This window comes from Bufo bufo, chromosome 2, assembly GCF_905171765.1.
Source record: "Bufo bufo chromosome 2, aBufBuf1.1, whole genome shotgun sequence".
NCBI classification, from domain to species: domain Eukaryota; kingdom Metazoa; phylum Chordata; class Amphibia; order Anura; family Bufonidae; genus Bufo; species Bufo bufo.
The window spans coordinates 492,999,845-493,023,457 of NC_053390.1; the positions used below are offsets into that span (position 1 = coordinate 492,999,845).

The window sequence follows — 23,613 nt, forward strand, 5'->3', positions numbered from 1 at the left end:
ATTTTGGGATAAGTTGTTCAGAAAACTTCTGGTTGGCCACCCTGGTTATTGTACTGATTCAGAGACTAAAGGCTACCATGTTATTTATGCCAGGAAATAAAGCCTGTACATAAGAACTCAGTGGCAGTATTGCGGTTTCTTCCCACCCCAGAAAGAGTTAATAAATGTTAATCAGTAATGTGTACCCCAAAATGGTACCATTAAAAACTACAACTTGCTCTTTAAAAAACAAGCCATCATACAGCGACATGGAGGGAAAAATAAAGAAGGCGATGATTAAGATATGAAAACAAATTGCTTGGTCATTAAGGCCCCAAAAATATCTGGCTGGTCAGTAAGTGGTTAAAGATTCCACGCTCCAAACTTCGCCGGAGTTTGGCGTTGTCCGGGTAACTGCCCTTCCCCCACCATAAACCAACCACCTCCTCCGCCATTACCGGCGCCAAAGCTCAAACCCCGCCCTGTTTCACGACAAGGAGACTGGAGCGGAGGGCAGGAATGTAGTCTAAAGGCATCCCTAACTGGGCAAGCCTGGGTGACGGGCTCCACGACGTCAGCCAGTAACAGCCAATGGAAATGTGATAGGCGAGCGAGTTGGGAGTGGAATAGTCGTTGATGACGTCAAGGGAGAGGATAGCACAGTTGCCTTGAGACCCCCCGGCGCCAGTAGTGACTGTAGCCGTGGAGACTGTTACTTGCCAACCAGGGACACACGTTTAGCAGTGGCCGGAGGAGCAACCCGGGGACCGCGGGGCCACAAGTTTCACTTCATCAACCGCACAGGGAGCCGTACCCAGGTGAACCGCTCACTCCCTTAGCCCGTACTGCGCCGGAGACGGGATACTAGAGGTCGGGTCATGGAGGTGTTCGCAGGAGCTGCACGTACGGGCTGCGCAGGCAGTAACCCCTTGTGTATGCTGGGCGATGTATTACATTACATGTATATTTCCGCACGCGGTGTGTGAGGTGCTGCCGGCAGCTTCCGGTCAGCTATGAGTGTATGGGGAAGTAGTGTCCATGGATACACCTGTGACCCATCCCCCAAGTACAGGACACTTAGCCTTTCACATGGTGTTTCTCCCTACTGTGTTATACTGTCCATGGATACACCTGTGACCCCATCCCCAGTGCGGGGGGCAGTACAGGACACTTAGCCTTTCACAGGGTCAATCTCTCTCCCTCCTGTGTTATACTGTCCATGGATACACCTGTGACCCCATCCCAGTACAGGACACTTAGCCTTTCACATGGGGAGTGTTTCTCTCTCCTGTGTTATACTGTCTATGGATACACCTGTGACCCCATCACCAGTGCTGGGGGGGCAGGTACAGGACACTGACCCTGTGAAAGCGTAAATCTCTCTTCCTCCTGTGTTATACTGTCCATGGATACACCTGTGACCCCATCCCAGTACAGGACACTTAGCCTTTCACATGGTGTTTCTCTCTACTGTGTTATACTGTCCATGGATACACCCTGTGACCCCATCCCCAGTGCTGGGGGTCAGTACAGGACACTTAGCCTTTCACCAGGGTCAATCTCTCTCCTCCTGTGTTATACTGTCCATGGATACACCTGTGACCCATCCCCAGTACAGGACACTTAGCCTTTCACATGGTGTTTCTCCCTACTGTGTTATACTGTCCGTGGATACACTTGTGACCCCATCCGCAGTGCTGGGGGGCAGTACAGGACACTTAGCCTTTCACATGGGGGAGTGTTTCTCTCTCCTATGTTATACTGTCTATGGATACACCTGTGACCCTCATCCCCAGTGCTGGGGGGGCAGTACAGGACACTTAAGCCTTTCACAGGGTCAATCTCTCTCCCTCCTGTGTTATACTGTCCATGGATACACCTGTGACCCCATCCCCAGTACAGGACACTTAGCCTTTCACATGGTGTTTCTCTCTACTGTGTTATACTGTCCATGGATACACCTGTGACCCCATCCCCAGTGCTGGGGGGCAGTACAGGACACTCAGCCTTTCATAGGGTCAATCTCTCTCCCTCCTGTGTTATACTGTCCATGGATACACCTGTGACCCATCCCCAGTACAGGACACTTAGCCTTTCACATGGTGTTTCTCCCTACTGTGTTATACTGTCCGTGGATACACTTGTGACCCATCCGCAGTGCTGGGGGGGCAGTACAGGACACTTAGCCTTTCACATGGGGAGTGTTTCTCTCTCCTGTGTTATACTGTCTATGGATACACCTGTGACCCCATCACCAGTGCTGGGGGGGCAGTACAGGACACTTAGCCTTTCACATGGTGTTTCTCCCTACTGTGTTATACTGTCTATGGATACACCTGTGACCCCATCCCCAGTGCTGGGGGGGCAGTACAGGGACACTTAGCCTTTCACATGGGGAGTGTTTCTCTCTCCTATGTTATACTGTCTATGGATACATCCTGTGACCCCATCCCAGTGCTGGGGGGCAGTACAGGACACTGACCCTGTGAAAGGCTAAATCTCTCTTCCTCCTGTGTTATACTGTCCATGGATACACCTGTGACCCCATCCCCAGTGCTGGGGGGGCAGTACAGGACACTCAGCCTTTCATAGGGTCAATCTCTCCTCCCTCCTGTGTTTATACTGTCCATGGATACACCTGTGACCCCATCCCCAGTACAGGACACTTAGCCTTTCACATGTGTTTCTCCCTACTGTGTTATACTGTCCGTGGATACACTTGTGACCCATCCGCAGTGCTGGGGGGCAGTACAGGACACTTAGCCTTTCACATGGGGAGTGTTTCTCTCTCTGTGTTATACTGAGGGTTGTACTGTCCTGGCAGGAAATAACTTTTCAGTGTCCTCTATTGGAAATCCTTCCTCCAGTTAGGTGGATGTACAGATGTCACCTGTGAGCGCCCAGTCCCAGAGATGGCGGCATTTGTTGTGTCCATTGCTATCACATGCTCTTCCTTGTATGTAGTATGTGATCACATTTGCTGTTTTTCATATTCAGGCGATATTGCAGTATATATCGGTCTTCCTTCTGTGCCTTCTACGTCTCTCTATCTGGAAGGCAGGGCTGTTTTATTTTGTTGCCTTTGGATACCAAACAGCTCAGCTGTGCACAGTCCGCCGCACACAATTCTATCCGGCAAGCAGTTTGTTTCCCTATAAAAGGGCACTGAAAGTAAACCACACACAGGTAGGAGCCGGTAGAAGTGACTAGCTCATATGGCCCAGAGAAGGTTACTTCATATAGCTCTTCCTTGTTCTCACCACGCTTGTTGAGTGGTAGTCTTCATTGTATACTATGGTGGTGAGGAATCAACCAGTTGTTATTGTCCATAGACTGTTTCCATAGTTACTAATGCCAGACATAGGGAAAAATAGCTCTCTATGAGCAGAATTTAGTAGTCACAGGCCTCACCCATTTGTCTTCAATAAGGATTGTAAGGGAGCTCATACAGGTTGTTACCCAACCACTTTCTGGTTACTGTTAACCAATGTGTTTGAGATGATTATATGGGTCTTACTCTTACTAATATAGCCTTTGTTAATTTCTGCTCCGTTTTTCTATATTTCATAAGCCTTGTCCCCTTATTTGCGTATTTATATATTTTTTTGTGCCGTCCACACAGAGGTCCTGTCCATAAAATGGCTGCTGATGGAGGATCATGGTGTCAGACACCTCACTCAGCCGTCTCCATTATAGCACACTGCACTAAACTTCCAACCATGCAAGTATAGGTGGCAGGTGCAGTGTATTTCAATGGAGGGGACATCACATGGAGGTGCTTTGCCTGGTCACATGACCGTCAATCAGCGGCCATCTTGTGGATAGGATCTCTCTCTGTGGACAGCAGAATAAAGGGGGCATACCTTATGAAATATAGCAAATGGCACAGATTATCAACAAAGGCTACATTAGTAAGTGCCATATAGTCATCTACATTAGTAAGTGTCATATAGTCATCTTACATACACATTAGTCAACATTAGCCAAAAAGTGGCTAACATCTTAAGACCTCTTCTAGATGAGAGAGTGTGACGTTCCGGACTTGCAGCCTCCTAGCACTGACAGGGTCACATAGCATTATATTGATTTATGATGCTGTGTAACCCTTACAGTTCTGGAATGTATTGTATAACACTGATATAATGCTGTAAGTGTTATGCAATACATTCCAGAACTGTAAGGGTTACACAGCATCATAAATAAATATAATACTATGCGACCCCGTCAGTGCTCAGGAGTTCAGGACGGGTGCCTGCGCTTTGAGTCGGAGCGTCACACTCGCTCGTCCGAAAGCGGCCTAAGGCCTTATTCACACGAGCAATATTTAACCTTTCTGAGTAAAAACTGATGATTATTATTTTATTTTATTTTTTTTCTTCCCTGCACGAATGTTATCAGTTTTCATGTGTTTTTCACACGCATGAAAAAAAAACCTGAAGAATAACATGCAACATCTCCTAGCAACCATAAGTGAAAACAGATTGCATCCTGCTTCCCCCACCCCCTTCCCCCACTGAACCGTTGAGACTTCAGTGGACAAGTCCTGCATGAAAAATGCATTAAGATAGAATATGCTGCAATTTTTCTGAACGGGCAGTTGGTCAGTGAAAAACCCTGCTTATGTGCACATAACCATTGAAATGAATGGGTCAGAGGTCAGTCCGGATGCTATCCATCCAGATGGGTAACTTGCTCATGTGAAATAAGCTAAAGGTTTCATGCACCAAGACCATGTCCATATTTTGATCCGCAAAATACTGATACATTCCAATGGCTCATTAGCATAGAAGGCGGGAAATATTGTGGGGGGCACCGCGGACAAACTGGGGCACTGAGTGCAAAATGAACAACTGAATAAGCACCACCGGGGGCTGGCATGTAAGGGTATATCTTTAGTTTAACTTGCATTTTCCAGGAGAAAGGTCCTCTTTTAAGGGGTTTTCCGAGATTTTGATATTGATGTCCTATCCTGAGGATAGGTTATCAATATCTGCTGGGGGTTCGAAACCCCAGCCAATCATCTGTCTGAGAAGGTATCGGCGCTCATGTGTATGGGGCTGAGCCAAGCACAGCCTCAGTACATGTATGGCGTTGGTGCCTTCTCAAACAGCTGATCGGCAGGGGTCCCAGGTGTTGAACCCCCACCACCAGTCAAAATTAGGGCTCAACCATTTATCCGATTTACCGATATTATCGGACGATATTTATGATTTTCAAAGTTATCGGCATCTAACCTTGCCGATATGCCAATAGTGCATCCAGCGCTGCTCGCTTATGAGAAAACATGGCGCAGGGCGCGTGCCGCCATGTTCAGTGGCCAGAGTCAGTGCAGCCGCTGCAGAGCCCAATGAAATGAGCTGGCTCTGAATGTCTGGCTATTATTAAAGGGAGTCTGTCACCTCCATATGGCCATATACAGTGCTTACATTGTCCTATAGCACACCTATACATAAATGTAATGGTACCTTTGTCTTTTTCTTTACACTTGCAGAAGTTGGAAAAACGAAATGTAATTCGTATGCAAATGAGCACTCGCAAGTGCCCAGGGGCGGCGTTCACTGTGTTGCAGTCCTGGCTGTTCTGCATTTTTTTTTTTGTTTCCCTGCCCCAGCCTCTGCCTATACCGCCCCTCCTATTCCTTTACGTCATCTGACTGAGATCCCACGCCTGTGCACTGCCATGCTGGCAACCAAGTAGAGAGATTGACCCCTGACCTCTGTAGGGGCAGGAACAGGGAGAGGTTATTTAAATTGCCCCCTTCCACCACCATTCACCAGTGTGTTACTGCCCCTAAGTGGCAGTACAGAGGAAGTCCTCTCTGCCAGTCAGGGAGGTGAAAGTGGATTTGAAACTTCTTTGTTATTTTCTACCTGGCTCTGCATTGGGGGTTTGCGCTTCCCTTGCTTAGATCCGGCCCCTGGGTATGTCCCCTGTCCTCCGGCGGTTCATTCCAACGCTGGCAGGGAGACTGCAGGAGCCTACCCTGATGCTCCTAGTGAGATCAGCTGACTTAGACACAGAAACCGCGCGTGTACTCTGGAAGTGCTTCTGTGACTGGGGGCCGAAGGGATTTAAGTCAGAGCAACCACGGATCTGACTGCCGCCTGGTGTACTGGTCGATGTCGGACCCAGAGATTCAGCCGCCTGGAGAACTGGATGCTCCAACGCAGCAAACCGCGAGTTCCCCCATGCAGGATACAGTGGCAGCAGGGCTTAGTAGTAGTAGTAGTATGTTGGGGACGATACTTTTGTACATAAGGCTGCAATTTGTGTATTACTTAAAGGGGTTGTCCGGGATCAAGCTTTTTTTTTTTTTTTTTTTTTTTTTTAAACTGCTTACTCACTGTTAGTAGCCAAATCTATCTTCCGAAGATGTTTTTAGGTAGCTTTTGCACTGCTCATGCTCCTACAGTCCCCAGCAGACTGTTTACATGCATGTTGTTATGTGCCATCACTTCCTGCCTGCAGTGCATTGTGGCTTCCAGTGCAGATCAGCAGCTCCTGGTTTCTACAGTGTAAGATCACCTCCCTGCACACCCGCCCCCCTCATACATATTCAGCCTCCTCCACATCATCCACGCCTCCATAGATCCACCCCCCTCTTACATATTCCTCCCCATAAACTCCTCCTTGCTCTGTCTCTTGCACATGTCATGTGCTCAGTGTTTGCAGACAGTGAACGAACACACAGGGAGCAGCTCCATCTTTCCGCAATGTAGATCATTTTTAGTTTTATGTGTACATTCATCATTACAATAACCAATATTAGTAATATATCTTAGCATTGCTAATGTTTTACAATTTCCCTAGTTTTGTTCTGCTACACAGTAAGGCTATTTCCAGGACGTCCTCCATGACAGCACTACATGGAGCTGTCTCCCCCGCCCACTATTGGGACAGGAAACAGAGAGGTTAAAAGCTCCCCCCCCACCCACCCTCACCAGTGTTTTTTTCCTGTCCCAATAATGGACAGGGCAGAGAGGGGTCTCTCTTGTAGACCTGTATAAATTTTTTCTTTTTTCCTATTTCGCCGGGCTAAAACCCCTATGCTGGGGTCCCTTAGCCTCCCAGCTCTCTCCAGTACCTGTGGGTCATGCGACTCTCTCGCTGGAGGCGGGTATACCAGGGGCTTAGAAACGGTAGCCGCAACCCCGCCGGGGCTCTGGGCTGCAGGACGCTCCTCCAGAGGGATCGCGCGGGAGCCGGGGCATTTTTCTTCTCACTTCCGGGTTCGGCGCTAAGCCGGATGTGACGTCTAAGCGCCGGCAGAGGAGTGTGCATGTGCGTGACCTCCGACGCCGGATCCAGTATGGCGGCGCCCTGTGATCGGTCCCCAAGCGACGAGGGACGCTGGAGGCCTAGCGAACGGCCTCGCGTCCATCCAGAATCTATGGGAGGAGCTTCCACGTCAGGAGGGTAAGTGCCAGTGGCATTTAAAGTCTGGTTGGGCTAGGTGTCAGTCCCTCAGTCATGGACTCGTCCGGTATGAGAGAGCAGTCCCCAGACCCTCCTGCCCAAGGACATGTGAGTAACCCAGCACTACATGGTGGGAATAGTGATAGGCTCAGAAGGTTTATGGCCTGTTTTTTCTATCATCATGTCTCCTAGGGAGAGAAAGATCCTACCCTAAAGGTGGACATCAAAAAGAAGCCCAAATGATGCGCTATTTGCAACAAAAAGGCTTCAGGAGTCATATACAAAGAAGCTTTGTACCGATTGTATTAACAAAATGATGAAAGAGGAACAGTCGTCCCTTTTAACAGACATTAGAGCCATCATTAAAGAAGAGGTCAAAGCGTCAGTTTCCTCCTTAACGCCTAAGGTGGCTGAACAGACCACTGGGATTAAAAGACCTAGGGAAATCTTGGAATCAGACACAGAAGTCATAGAGGTGGAATATTCAGGGGAGGAGGAAGAAGAGGAGTCTTTACCTTCCTCATCCCATGAGGAGAAACGCAAGTACTGTTTCTCAACTGAGGATATGGATTCCCTCCTAACTGCAGTTAGACAGACTATGGATATCTTAGACGAACCAACTAAGAGGTCCATTTAGGAGGAGATGTTTGCTGGCCTAATTACAAAACAGAGGAAGGTGTTCCCCTTAAATTCTAGCCTAAAACAAATGATCCTGGATGAATGGGAGGATGTAGAAAAAAGGCTGTTTATTCCCAGGGAATTTAAAAGCCGTTTATCCTTCGACAAAGAGGACACTAAAATTTGGGAAGAAATCCCCAAGATCGACGCCCCGGTCGCCAGGGTAGCTAAAAAAAACCGATCCCATTCGAAGACTCCTCCCAGCTGAAAGACCCCATGGACCGCAAAGCCGATGGTCTCCTGAGGAAATCTTGGGAAGCTTCTGCGGCCTTAATGTCTACTAACGTGGCAGCTACTTCAGTGGCTAGGTCCCTATTATTGTGGTTATCTCAGCTGGAGAATCATTTGTCAATGGGAACTCCCAGGGAGGACATTTTGGAGACTATCCCGCTCCTAAAGATGGCGACAGCCTTTGCAGCGGACGCCTCAGCAGAGTCAGTCAGGTTCGCAGCTAAAGGCGGGGCCCTTCTGAACACCGCAAGAAGGGCTTTGTGGCTGAAGAACTGGTCTGGTGATCTCACCTCAAAGAATAAGCTATGTGCAATCCCCTTTTCAGGATCATACGTGTTCGGCCCTAGTCTGGACAAAATTCTGGAGAAGGCCTCAGATAAAAAGATAGGGTTTCCTGAAACTAAAACTAAGAAGACACAGTTTTTTCGTAAAAGATTCCAGCCAAAAAACCAAACGTATAAGGATAAGGGGAAGTTGGGGAGATGGTCCTATCCTAAAGGGGGTAGGGGCAGAGGATTTCTGCTTAATCCCAACACTTCCCAGGACAAACAATGACGCCAGACCAGTCGGGGGGAGATTAAGATCCTTTCTCCCAGCATGGAGCCAGATAACTCGGAACCCTTGCGTGCTCCAAATTATTCAAGAAGGATACAAGATAGAATTTATATCCATTCTGCAACACAAATTTGTGCTGACCGGGTACGGAGGAGGTACACAACAGGAAAATCTTTTAAAAGACGTCGCAAAATTAAAAAATCTAGGCGCAGTGACTCGCGTCCCTGCGGGTCAGGAAGGCAGGGGCTTCTATTCAAGATTATTCCTGGTCAAAAAGCCAGATGGTTCTTTCAGAACTATAATCAACCTAAAACCCCTAAACGTCTTCATAAAGTACCGTCGTTTCAAGATGGAATCAATAAGATCAACAACACCCCTCATTTCTCAGGGAGCGGTAATGTGCACCTTAGACTTAAAAGATGCTTATTACCATGTACCAATACATCCGGACCACCAAAAATTCCTAAGATTCGCGGTAAGGGAAGCAGACAAAGTAAACCATTATCAGTTTCAGTGCCTGCCCTTTGGGATATCAACAGCCCCCCGGGTGTTTACATAATTGATAATAGAGATAATGGCCTTCCTCAGACTGAAGGGGATAAAGATTGTACCTTATATAGACTATCTCCTCCTAACCGCAGACTCTGCACACAAACGCAGACAACAATATCCCTCTTACAGGATCTCGGCTGGATCATAAATTGGGAAAAATCGGACCTAGTACCAGAGACCAAGAAGATCTTCCTGGGAACACTACTAGATTCGAACCTACAGAGGTCTTTCCTTCCACCTCAAAAACAACAAAACCTTGTCAAGAAATTGAAAGCGTTTCAGGGGAAATCAGTGTGCACCATCAGAAACGCCATGAGCATTCTGGGCCTGATGACATCTTGCATATTCACGGTACCGTGGAGTCAACATCACACGAGAGTCCTACAGAAGATGATTCTATCAGTCTGGGACGGAGACCACCGATCCATAGACCGGAAAATCCTTATAAAGGAGAATGCTCGGAGATCCCTGGATTGGTGGCAGACATCAAGCAACCTATCAAAAGGCGTCTCCTGGAATCTAAATCCGTACGTTGTAGTAACTACAGATGCCAGCCAACAAGGTTGGGGGGCAAAGGTTGGAATTTAATATTTCCAAGGAACCTGGAGCCAGACCATAAAAAACAGGTCTTCAAACTTCAGAGAACTTCAGGCCGTTTGGGAAACTCTCAAACAGAGTCAGGATCTTCTGAGCGGACAGAACATACGAATCCTGTCAGACAACATGACAGCAGTCTCTTTCCTCAGACATCAGGGAGGAACAAGATACCCTCTCCTCCAGAATCTAACAAACAAGACTTTTTCCTGGGCAGAGGAGAATGTGCTGTCAATCTCAGCAGTACACCTACAGGGTTCAAAAAACCAGTCGGCAGATTTCCTCAGCAGACACTTTATAGATCCAAACGAGTGGACTTTGAACAGACAGGTGTTTCTAGAGTTGACAGCTTCATGGGGATATCCGGACATCGACCTCTTTGCTTCAAGGGAGAATACTCAAACAACCTACTTCTCCCGGAATCCTGCCGATCACCCCACGGCAGTAGACGCTTTATCTCAGTCCTGGAACATGAAGCTGGCGTATGCGTTTCCTCCTTTCCCTCTGATTTCAGTAGCCCTAAAGAAGATCAGCAGGGAATCGGCCAAAGTGATCTTCATAGCTCCCTTTTGGCCAAAACAAGCCTGGTTCCCGGTCCTGTCCTCTCTGAGTCAAGAAGAACCAATTCCCCTCCCTCTCAGGCCAGACCTGTTGCATCAGGGTCCAATATGGAATCCGGAAATAAACAGGCTGAAATTAACAGCGTGGCTTCTGAAAGGGACTTGTTAAGATTACAGGGGTTCTCAGACGAAGTAATAGCCACTATTCAAAGAGGCCATAAACAGGTGACCTCGGCGATTTATAATAAAATCTGGAAAAAATTCTGCTCCTGGATGGCGCTGAGAGGGAAGAATCCTCTACTCCCGAGTGTGGGAGATATTATTGATTTCCTCCAGGAAGGGTTTAACATGGGTCTCAGGCCCAGTACCCTTAAGGTCCAAACTGCAGCCTTAAGTTGGTTTCTAAATTACTCCCTGTCAGAAAATCGATGGGTAAGCAGGTTCTTAAAGGCAACCACACGGATTAGGCCAACACTAAGGTCCCCGGTTCCTCCCTGGGATCTGTCGCTAGTTCTTAATGCCTTAACAAAACCACCTTTTGAACCCCCTACACGAGAGTAGCCTAAGAAACCTAACCTTAAAGATGATGTTCTTAGTGGCTATCACATCAGCCCGTAGGCTAGGAGAGATCCAGGCCCTCACCATCCGTGAGCCGTACCTTACAATCTGTGAAGATAGTCATATTAAGGCTAGACCCGTCCTTTATACCGAAGGTAGCTTCTTCCTTTCATCGTAACCAGGAAATAGTACTACCAACTTTCTTCACAGACCCAAAGACCGAAAGGGAGAAGGAGTTCCATCTTCTAGACGTCAGACGTTCTCTCCTTTCCTACCTAGACGTTACCAGTACCTTTTTAGAGTGGACTCAAATCTGTTTATTCAATTTTCAGGCCGCAATAAAGGCAAGAAAGCTTCTAAAGCAGGGCTTGACAAATTTCCTTGGAATCTAGGAGCCAGCTAAAAAAGTTAGGAGCCAGGCGGAGCCGCGTCATAAAATCTATATTGCGATATAATTTTAAGCATGTATATCGCAATATATTGTTTTCTATATTTGGGGGGGGGGGGTTTAAACTTTTTTTTTTTTTTTTTTTTTTTAAACTTTATTTATTAACTATTAGCCTTCTTAAGGGCTAGAACCCTTGTCATATTCACCCTAATAGAGCTCTATTAGGGTGAATAGGACTTTACACTCTCCCTGCTGCCCTGTGCATAGTGCACACAGCAGGGAGCTGACCATGGCAGCCAGCCTCTGATCAGCCCCTCCAGCCTCTGATCAGCCCCTCCCCCCCCCTACCTCTGATCAGCCCCTCCAGCCTCCCTCTGATCAGCCCCTCCAGCCTCCCTCTGATCAGCCCCTCCAGCCTCCCTCTGATCAGCCCCTCCAGCCTCCCTCTGATCCCCTCCCCTCTGATCAGCCCCTCCAGCCTCCCTCTGATCAGCCCCCTCTGGTAACAAACCCACCCCGCCTCCCTCCCCAGTATTAATCATTGGTGGCAGTGGCCACAGGGTCCCCCTCCTCCCCCCATCATTGGTGGCAGTGGGCAGTTCTGATCGGAGTCCCAGCAGTGTAATGCTGGGGCTCCGATCGGTTACCATGGCAGCCAGGACGCTACTGAAGTCCTGGCTGCGATGGTATGTTAGTGAGCAGCATTATACTCACGTGCGCTGTGATCGCCGGGAGCTCCTTCTTCTCATAGGTCTGTGCGGCGCATTGCTAATGCTATAAGCATTAGCAATGAGCCGCACAGACAGAAGAAGGAGTGACCGGCGGCCACGGCGCACGTGAGTATAATGCTGCACACTAACATACCATCGCAGCCAGGACTTCAGTAGCGTGACTCCTGGCTGCCATGGTAACCGATCGGAGCCCCAGCATTACACTGCTGGGACTCCGATCGGAACTGCCCACTGCCACCAATGCAGACAAACATTCCCGGCACCCGACCTCTGACAGGACGCTGTGATCCGCGCGAATAACCCCTCAACTGAGGAGTTAATCGCGCGGATCACAGCGTGCAGTCATAGGGGCCGGGATATGGCCGACACATTCATTGGTGGCACAGTGGCCACAGTCCCTCCCCTTCTCCTCCTACTCTGTTCTTAGTGGCCAGCGGCAGCCGCGCACAGTGGGGAGGGAGGGACTCCTCTCCTTCTCCACTGTGCCGGCTCAGGAAACCATGGTGCGCGCCGAGAGCGCATCTTTGAAAACGGGCTGACAAATACCCAAGCGCCAGGACCAAATTCCTGGTCACCATGGCGACCTGGCGCCCGGGATTTGTCGAGCCCTGTTCTAAAGCAACATTAGCAAGATGGATTAAGAGTCATTAAAGAGGCCTATCAGAGCCAGGAGCTTCCCTGTCCCCAGGAGATTAGGGCTCATTCAACGAGAGCAGTCTCGGCTTCATGGGCCGAACATGCGAATGCTTCTATCGACCAGATATGTAGGGCAGCCACCTGGGCAAGCTCCCAAACCTTTTGTAAGCATTACAGATTAAATGTGTCAGGGAATATTGACCAGTCTTTTGGACGTAAAGTTCTTCAGGCTGCGGTCCCTCCCTAGTTATTGGATTAATTTGGTATTCCTACTCCATGTAGTGCTGTCATGGAGGACGTCCTGGAAAGTAAGAATTAGTCTTACCGGTAATGATGTTTCCAGGAGTCCGACATGACAGCACTGGTAGTTCCCTCCCTAATGGTTAGAGTAATCTTCCTTTTCTTCTTTTCTTTTGTACTATGTTACCCATTATTGTGTGATAATCTATAAAACACTGGTGATGGTGGGTGGGGGGGGGAGCTTTTAACCTCTGTTTCCTGTCCCAATAGTGGGCGGGGGAGACAACCTCCATGTAGTGCTGTCATGTCGGACTCCTGGAAACATCATTACCGGTAAGACTAATTCTTACTTTTCACACTCACGTTTGGTGTGGATCCATCATGGATGGATCCGCACTGATAATATAAATTGCTGCATCCGCTCAGAATGGATCAGTTTGTATTATCTTTACCTTAGCCAATATGGATCCATCTTGAACACCATTAAAAGTCAATGGGAGATGGATCCATTTTCTATTGTGCCAGATTGTGTCATAAAAAACAGATCTGTCCTCATTGACTTAAGCGCTTGGCAGCTGTAGACATCTCTGTTGGTCCCATGTTCATATGTGCCCACATTGCTGAGAAAAGTGATGTGAAAGAGGCCTAACATTGTGTGTCAGGACGGATCCGTCTGGCTCAGTTTGGTTATGCGGACATCAAAACACAGCCAGCAGCGTTTTTTTGTCTGCCTCTTATGTGAAATGGAGGCAGATCGGAGCCAAACTGATGCATTCTGAGCAGATCAATTCAGAATGCATTAGGGCAAAACTGAAATGTTTTGGAGACCTCTTGTGAGATCTAAATCTCCTGTCTGAAAGAAGTCTTATTGCGGATCGCATTGGTGGATCCGCAATATATGTGCACCGTTACATTTGCATTATGATTCACCGATGCAGACCCAATCCGCAAATCATGAGATTTGGCATGGGGCACTATGGAGTGTTTCCTGGGGTTCCATTCGATTCCTCTGCACAGAAAAAGGATAGAACTTGCTCTACGGATGAATCGTGGACCCATTCAAGTGAATGGGTCCATGATCTATATGTGGCTGGCCCACGGTCGGTGCACGTGCATTGTGGACCTCAATTTGCGGTCAACAGCACGGGCTGCACATGGTCACGCGAATAAGCCCTTATGCGGCAGTTAAAAAACACGAATGCCGCCTGTTTGCTGTCATAAATTTGTCTAAATAAACAGTCCATCAGGGCTCATGTACACTGCGGCTGGCCAGCCATGGCCGTATTGCCTCCCGCATACAGTGGGCCCATAATACACATCCACTGGTCATATGCAACACGGATCAAGGACCTATTCACTTGAATTTGTCCGCAATCAAGGAGATGCAGTGCAGAAATGCACAGGGGAACCCCACAGAAACACTACGGAGTGCCTTTGTGGTGTTTCTGGCCTCCGCACATAAAAAAATAGTGCATGCAATACTTTTTTGTGTAAAGGAAGTATCACGGATGGATCCATCCCGGCGGCTGCACAGACGTTGCCCGTGACTTGGTGACCTGAAATTGAGGCCAACAGTGCACGGAAAGGCACTCCTACGACCGGGTGAATGAGCCCTCATAGAAACACCTCTTCTTTTCAGTAAAACATACACGAATAGGACATAATATATACTTTTTTTTGTGGTCACAGAACTGCTCAACGAATGCGGACAGCACACATACACTGCGTGCAGAATTATTAGGCAAATGAGTATTTTGACCACATCATCCTCTTTATGCATGTTGTCTTACTCCAAGCTGTATAGTCTCGAAAGCCTACTACCAATTAAGCATATTAGGTGATGTGCATCTCTGTAATGAGAAGGGGTGTGGTCTAATGACATCAACACCCTATATTAGGTGTGCATAATTATTAGGCAACTTCCTTTCCTTTGGCAAAATGGGTCAAAAGAAGGACTTGACAGGCTCAGAAAAGTCAAAAATAGTGAGATATCTTGCAGAGGGATGCAGCACTCTTAAAATTGCAAAGCTTCTGAAGCGTGATCATCGAACAATCAAGCGTTTCATTCAAAATAGTCAACAGGGTCGCAAGAAGCGTGTGGAAAAACCAAGGCGCAAAATAACTGCCCATGAACTGAGAAAAGTCAAGCGTGCAGCTGCCAAGATGCCACTTGCCACCAGTTTGGCCATATTTCAGAGCTGCAACATCACTGGAGTGCCCAAAAGCACAAGGTGTGCAATACTCAGAGACATGGCCAAGGTAAGAAAGGCTGAAAGACGACCACCACTGAACAAGCCACACAAGCTGAAACATCAAGACTGGGCCAAGAAATATCTCAAGACTGATTTTTCTAAGGTTTTATGGACTGATGAAATGAGAGTGAGTCTTGATGGGCCAGATGGATGGGCCCGTGGCTGGATTGGTAAAGGGCAGAGAGCTCCAGTCCGACTCAGACGCCAGCAAGGTGGAGGTGGAGTACTGGTTTGGGCTGGTATCATCAAAGATGAGCTTGTGGGGCCTTTTCGGGTTGAGGATGGAGTCAAGCTCAACTCCCAGTCCTACTGCCAGTTTCTGGAAGACACCTTCTTCAAGCAGTGGTACAGGAAGAAGTCTGCATCCTTCAAGAAAAACATGATTTTCATGCTGGACAATGCTCCATCACACGCGTCCAAGTACTCCACAGCGTGGCTGGCAAGAAAGGGTATAAAAGAAGAAAATCTAATGACATGGCCTCCTTGTTCACCTGATCTGAACCCCATTGAGAACCTGTGGTCCATCATCAAATGTGAGATTTACAAGGAGGGAAAACAGTACACCTCTCTGAACAGTGTCTGGGAGGCTGTGGTTGCTGCTGCACGCAATGTTGATGGTGAACAGATCAAAACACTGACAGAATCTATTGATGGCAGGCTTTTGAGTGTCCTTGCAAAGAAAGGTGGCTATATTGGTCACTGATTTGTTTTTGAATGTCAGAAATGTATATTTGTGAATGTTGAGATGTTATATTGGTTTCACTGGTAAAAATAAATAATTGAAATGGGTATATATTAGTTTTTTGTTAAGTTGCCTAATAATAATGCACAGTAATAGTCACCTGCACACACAGATATCCCCCTAAAATAGCTAAAACTAAAAACAAACTAAAAACTACTTCCAAAAATATTCAGCTTTGATATTAATGAGTTTTTTGGGTTCATTGAGAACATGGTTGTTGTTCAATAATAAAATTAATCCTCAAAAATACAACTTGCCTAATAATTCTGCACTCCCTGTATTACTGTACGCATGTATTGTGGTCACAATGAAGTGACTGTGTACGTACCCGAGACACAAAAAACACGCAGTTCGGATGCTGAGACAAAACATGGATGTGTGCATGAGGCCTTAGGCTACATTCACACGTCCCTGGTGTGTTGCGGACCCGCAAATTGCCCGTCACCCCCATAGAAATGCCTATTCTTGTCCGCAAGCTGCGGACAAGAATAGGACATGCTCTATCTTTTTGTGGAGCTGCGGACCCAAAATCGGGGCCGCGCTCCGCAATTGCGGCTGCAGACAGCACACTGTGTGCTATCCGCATCCATTCCGCATCCATTGCGCCCCCCCCAATACCCCAGTATAATAAACATTGGTGGCGCAGTGCGCCCCCCTTCAATATAATAAACATTGGTGGTGCAGTGCGCCCCCCCCAATATAATAAACATTGGCGCAGTGCGGCCCCCCCAATATAATAAACATTGGTGGCGCAGTGCGCCCCCCCAACAACCCAGTATGATAAACATTGGTGGTGCAGTGCACCCCCCTCAATATAATAAACATTGGTGGCGCAGTGGGCAGTGCCAATGAGGGTTAAAAAATAAAAAAATAATTAACTCTCCTCCTCCTATTGATCGTCTCCTGTTCTTTCTTCAGGACCTGTCAAAGGACCTGTGGTGACATCACTGTGCTCATCACATGATACATCACATGATCCATCACCATGGTAATGGACCTTGTGATGAGCTCAGTGACGTCACCACAGGTCCTGAAGAAAGAACAGGAGACCGGCAGCTACGCGATCAACTGGAGGAGGTGAGTTAATTTTTTAAATATTATTTTTAACCCTCATTGGCACTTCCCACTGTGCCACCAATGTTTATTATACTGGGGGGGGCTGCGCACTGTGCCACCAATGTTTATTATACTGGGGGGGGCTGCGCACTGTGCCACCAATGTTTATTATACTGGGGGGGGCTGCGCACTGTGCCACCAATGTTTATTATACTGGGGGGGGCTGCGCACTGTGCCACCAATGTTTATTATACTGGGGGGGGGCTGCGCACTGTGCCACCAATGTTTATTATACTTGGGGGGGCTGCGCACTGTGCCACCAATGTTTATTATACTGGGGGGGGCTGCGCACTGTGCCACCAATGTTTATTATACTGGGGGGGGCTGCGCACTGTGCCACCAATGTTTATTATACTGGGGGGGGCTGCGCACTGTGCCACCAATGTTTATTATACTGGGGGGGCTGCGCACTGTGCCACCAATGTTTATTATACTGGGGGGGGCGGCGCACTGTGCCACCAATGTTTATTATACGGGGGGGGCTGCGCACTGTGCCACCAATGTTTCTTATACAAATACAGGAGGCGGGTGCTGGAATCAAATAGCCGGCACCCGACCTTTGTGACAGGGAGCTGCGATCAGCAGCAGTTAACCGCACCTGAAGGGTTAACTCAACTGCAGCTGATCGCAGCTCCCTGTCATAGAGGTCGGGTGCCGGCTATTTGATTCCAGCACCCGCCTCCTGTATTTGTATTACAGGTCAGTTTTCTTCATTGGTGGCGCAGTGGCCACAGCCCCTCCCCTCCTCCTCCCGTCTCTTCATATTGGCAGAGGCGGGGACAGCAGCAGCACAGGGGGGAGGGAGAGACTCCTCCACTGCGCTGCTGAGAACGATCATCTCCTGTGCCCCATTCAAAGTCTGATTAGCCTTAGGTCCATAGCAACCAGGACGCCTTTGTTAGGCGTCCGGTTGCCATGGCAACAATCACGCCGCTGCAATCGCAGCAGCAGGGCCGCGATGGTAGAGAGAGGGAGCTCCCTCCCTTCTCAACCACATGGATCTGGATGGCCGGGTGTTAGCTGTTACAGTTACAGCTAACGCTCTCTGCTGATGGCAGCGGCTCCGTTCCTGAGCCGCTGCCATCAATATCGGCACCGGACTGGAGGGGCGGAGCTTAGCGCAATCTTGGCCAGGAGAGTTACTGCCCCTCCTAGACTTTTGAATAATTAATTAGGCTGTCGGTGACGTCACCGGGTTCCCGGAGCAGCGGAAGAGGAAGCTTTCCTCCTCTGCAAGGGACCCGGTACGTCACTGACTGAAAGGAATCAGTTACTTCCTGCCATAAAGGTTTTGGGTAAAAAGAGTACTTAGAAACATGCTGAAAAGGTAGGACATGGGTGTATGTAAAGTGTGTGTATGTGCAATGCTATTAAACAATGGTCTCTAATCCCGGACAACCCCTTTAAAGGGGTTGTCTGTGATTGGGGACATTGCTCTAATAGTACAAGTGTGGCATACACATTACATACAAGCATGTAGTTCCTTTGGCACAGATTTCTGCAGCCCTGCTTTCATCTTTGAAATTCATGGCTGGAAGTTACTGGTTTCTTCTCCTCATTGATGTACCGGGTCCCTTGCAGGCAAGCCAAGCTCCCTCTTCCGCTGCTCAGGGAGCCCGGTGACGTCACTGGCAGCATAAGTAATTTATGTAGAGTGGCTGATATCCCGCTAAGCACCGCCCCTCTAGTCCGGTGATGTCACCTGGCAAGGAGCTTTAGAATGAATGGGGGTGAATATTGAGGAGGGGGTGGAGTTACAGCGGAGCAGAGAGACAGCTGTAACCACCTGATGCTGCGCTGCCCCAGGACCCACAGGGCAGTGCAGCCGAAAGTTAGGGAAAGATAAACAGATATATAAACAATGAGTGGGGGACCGTTGGAGCCACATAGAAGAGGCGAAAATAGCTGAAAATATATGGAGGCAACTTTATTTAATGTACATTGAGAGTAAACGTGTGTGTTTTTTTTTTTTTTATAAACATTTGATAACCCCTTTAAGGGAGCAGGATGGGTCTTTCTCTCCCTCAGAGATTATTCTATGTATGGAAACTCTATATACTTTACGGAGTCCTTACGTCCTTAAGGACATATATGTATATTACATGCTGTATATAAGTGTGTTAGACAAAGAATCCTGCACTGATAGAGCTGCTCTCTTACCATAGGTCTCTAAACAGGCTTTGAAGAAGCCCAGGAGAAGCACTAAATGCATTCAATGCTATGTTAAGCTTCCTGATCAATAAAAAAACTCTGTAAAGAGTGTATTACTAAAATTGTAAGAGATGAAGTTAAATCTCCACTGGCATCATTCCGAGAGGAGAGTCTTGACCTGCAACCGCCCATACGCCAAAGATTGACTAGAAATTCCTCCTTAGACTCTGATGGTCTGAAAGATGAAGCTTCCTCGTCAAAAAGATGGGATGACGAAAATCCCTTATCAGAAGGGGAAGTAGTTGAAGAATCGAGAAAATTCTTTTTCCCCACTGAGGAAATGAACGACATTTTAAAAGCGGTCAGGGATACTATGGAGATAGAAGAGGTCCAAAAACCCTATTCTATACAGGAGATGTTCGGAGGTTTAAAGACCAAATGCTCTAGAATGTTTCCCATAAATGAGAACATCAAGGAGTTGATTATGGATGAATGGGCGTATCCAGAAAAGACATTGGGAGTCTTTAGGGAATTTAAAAATAGGCTGTCATTTGATCCTACTGAGTCTAAAGTTTTTGACGACTTGCCCAAGATCGATATACAGGTAGCGAAAGTTAATTAAAAGACCTCGCTACCATTTGAAGACACCACTCAGTTAGAAGACCTCATGGAGAGAAAGGCGGATAGCCTTCTATGAAAGTCCTGGGAGGCGGCCATGTATAGTCTTAAAACCAATATTGCAGCAACATCAGTGGGATGTACCTTTGGTTGAATAAGCTTCAGAACCATTTGAGTAATAAAACTCCTAGGGATGAGATAATAGATTAAATTCCCTTATTAAAATCAGCAACTTGCTTCTTAGCGGATGCCTCAGCTGAAACAGTCCGGTTCTCAGATAAAGACCCGGCATTATCTAATGCTGCTAGGAGGGCACTCTGGATGAAATTCTGGATGGGGGATAAAACATCCAAAAGGAAATTGTGTTCAATAGCCTTCTCGGGAGAATGTCTTTGGGCCAGTCTTGGACTAAATCCTAGAGAGAGCTACTGATAAGAAAAAAGGCTTCCCTGAGGAGAGACTCCCTAGGAGGAAGTTGCCCTTTCGTCCCCAGAATAACCGGGGAAAAGGTAAAACGAGGAGCTGGAGTTGCCCTCTACCGCGCCTCCCTTTTTGGTATCTCCTCAATCCCCAGAATAAAAGTAGCGACTGACAATAATGCCAGGATAGGGGGAGACTAAAAGATTTCGTTCCCCAATGGGAATTTGTAACTTAAAACCCCTGGGCCTTGAACATCATAAAACAGGGTTGCATAATAGAATTCCCCCCCCCCCCCCCCCCCTCCTCTAGCAAGGTTCCCTGTCACTTGTCATCCTTCAATAACACAACTAAAAAAGATCTGGGAATGTGTTCAGGATCTCCTAAAGTTGGGAGTGGTAGTCCCGGTTCCTCAGTCACAACAAGGACAGGGCTACTACTCAAATCTGTTCCTAGTAAAACCTGGAGGTTCTTATCGAACGATGATAAACTTAAAAGATTTAAACAAACATATAACCCACAGGAAATTCAAAACCCTACCATCCCACTGATAAAAAAGAACGCGCTAATGTGTAAGATCGATTTAAAGGATGCGTACTATCACGTTCCGATCAGAACTTGGTCACAAAGGTACTTAAGATTTGCCATAAAAAGTCCTATGGGAAATATAGTCCATTTTCAATTTGTCGCTCTTTCCTTTGGAATTTCATCTGCACCCAGGGTCTTCACCAAACTGCTAGTGGAGATAATAGCTTTCCTGAGAACAGAAGGGTTAACAATAGTCCCCTATCTGGACGATTTTCATAGTTCCTAGTATCAGACTCAGAACATCAAATAGAAACGGATCTAAACCGATTTTGTCATCTTTTAGAAAGTCTAGGATGGGTGATTAAACTAAGGCAAATCGTGCCTACTACTGAAAACAAAGGTGAAATTCCTCGGTATTCTCCTAGACTCTGTAAAACAAACATCCTTTCTTCCAGCAGAAAGGATAGAAACTATACAAAGAACGACCAGGCGGTTTCTGAAAAAAAGATCTTGCTCCTTCAGAGAAGCCATAAGTCTTTTACGTCAAATGACATCCTGCATTGTGGTGGTTCCCTGGTGTCAGATCAACTACAGAACTCTCCAAGCCTGGTTACTGAGTAAGTGGGACAAATGCCAGACATCAGTGGACCAGAAAATTCTGATTCCGAAACATGTAAAAACTCTTTCCTCTGGTGGCTGACATTAAAAAATTTGAAGAGAGGAGTAGTCTGGCAGAAAACACCATCAGTAGTGATCCACACCGATGGAAGCGGTACAGGATGGGGAGCAAAGGTCAATAAAAGCCTCTATCAAGGGGTCTGGTCAGCAGAGATGGCAGTCCTATCCAGTCATCGAATTATCGAGAGCTCAGAGCAGTCTGGGAGACCTTAAAAGCAGCCTCGGAAGTATCAAAGGGCCGACCTAAAAATTTTCTCAGACAATGTGATGACTGTATCCTACCTCAGACATCAGGGAGGAACAAGATTAGTAAGACTAGGGAATCTGTCAGGGAAAATATTCTCCTGGGTAGAAAGTACAGTGAAATCTGTCTCAGCTGTACATTTAAAAGGGAGCAAAAATTTGTAGCAGATTTCCTAAGAAGGAAGAAAATAGATCAAGGAGAATGGTCCTTAGACAGACATTCGACTTGATGGTAAATAGATGGGATTGACCATCTATAGATCTGTTTGCCTTGAAAGAAAACACCAAGGTCCCACTGTTCTACTCTCTGAATCCAAGGGACAAACCTTGGGCAATAGATGCGTTCTCCCAGAGCTGGGATTGGGACCTCGCTTATGCTTCCCTTCCCCCATTACAACTAATCCCCAGAGTAATACAGAAGGCCATGCAAGAGAGAGCAACACTAATTTGAATAACTCAATTTTGGCCAAAAAAGCGGGTGCTTCTTTAGAGCAGATGTGCAGGGCTGCAACCTGGTCCAGTATGAACACCTTTGTCAAACATTACAGATTAGACCTGTCAAGGTCCTCTGAGCTATCATTTGGGTGTAAAGTCCTATATAATCTACACATGGTGGGTTATGGAGCACTGTAATCTAGTAACACACTGGTGAACGGTGGTGGGAGGGGGCAATTTAACCTTTCTCTGTTCCTGCCTCTACAGAGGTCAGGGGTCAATCTTGGTTGCAGTCATGGTGGATTCATGGAAACTGAATTACCTGTAAGACTAAATTGTTTTTTTTCCATTGTCTGTTCAGTTCCGTTTCTTTTTTTTTTTTTTTTTTTTTTTTTTTTGCAGCCAGTGTGCAGAACAATTGACTTCAATGGGGCCACAAAAACATTCAACAGTTGTGTGCATGAGCCCATAGATCAACAAAATAATGCACCAAGAAGGAGATGTTGCAATCAAATGAAATGTGTATGATTGTAATAATTGTAAGTTTTTATTTTGGTAAACTGTACAATTGGAAGGAAGCTATAGTACCCTATAAGGCCATCTCTAGCTTGACTCCAAGATGAAATAAGGTTGCACATTGAGGTATACAGCTTCTGTATAGTATCGTGCTGCACATTTTCCCACAGATGTTGCAGCTGGACCTGCAAATCCTGCACACTTATAGGTTGCTGAAGCTGGCGTCCCAGCTTGTTCTGTAAATGCACAATTAGTGATGAACCTGGTTATTGTGCAGTCCAAGGAAGTGTTGAAATCTAGTGGAAAAATTCCTAGGACACCCTTTCTGAAAATTCCCAGTTGGAAGCCCTGCAATAAGAGGCAACACATGTCCTGCACAGATCATTACACCAGCAGTTGGGACAGTATGTTGCTCCACAGCAAAGGGAGGTTTGAAATGCTTACCACAAGACATCCATACTCGAACTAACCGTTGTAGGATCCCAAACAGAACCGCCATTCATCTCTAAAGACTATGCTGTTCCAGTCTTTAGCTGTCCAAATTTCTTCTCCCCAGCACCACTGCAAATGAAGGTGACAGTGGCTGGATATTAGTTGCAGAACACTAAGGGTCCATTCACACGTCCGTTGTTTCTTTCCTGATCTGTTCCGTTTTTTGCTGAACAGATCTGGACCCATTAATTTTCAATGGGTCCTGAAAAAAAATCAGACATTGAGCTGTCCGTTTTTTTTCAGGACCCATTGAAAATGAATGGGTCCAGATTTGGTCCAGATCTGTTCAGCAAAAAACGGAACAGAT

General features: G+C 47.0%; 1 protein-coding gene across 1 annotated transcript in view; it reads left to right on the forward strand.

Moving 5' to 3' along the window:
* The first annotated feature begins 608 nt into the window (after positions 1-608).
* RFX2 (regulatory factor X2) overlaps positions 609-23,613 on the forward strand; it is a 136,160-nt gene continuing 113,155 nt past the window's right edge. The window contains 1 exon segment of the mRNA XM_040417787.1: positions 609-797. The gene's annotated coding sequence lies outside the window, so the exon portion shown is untranslated.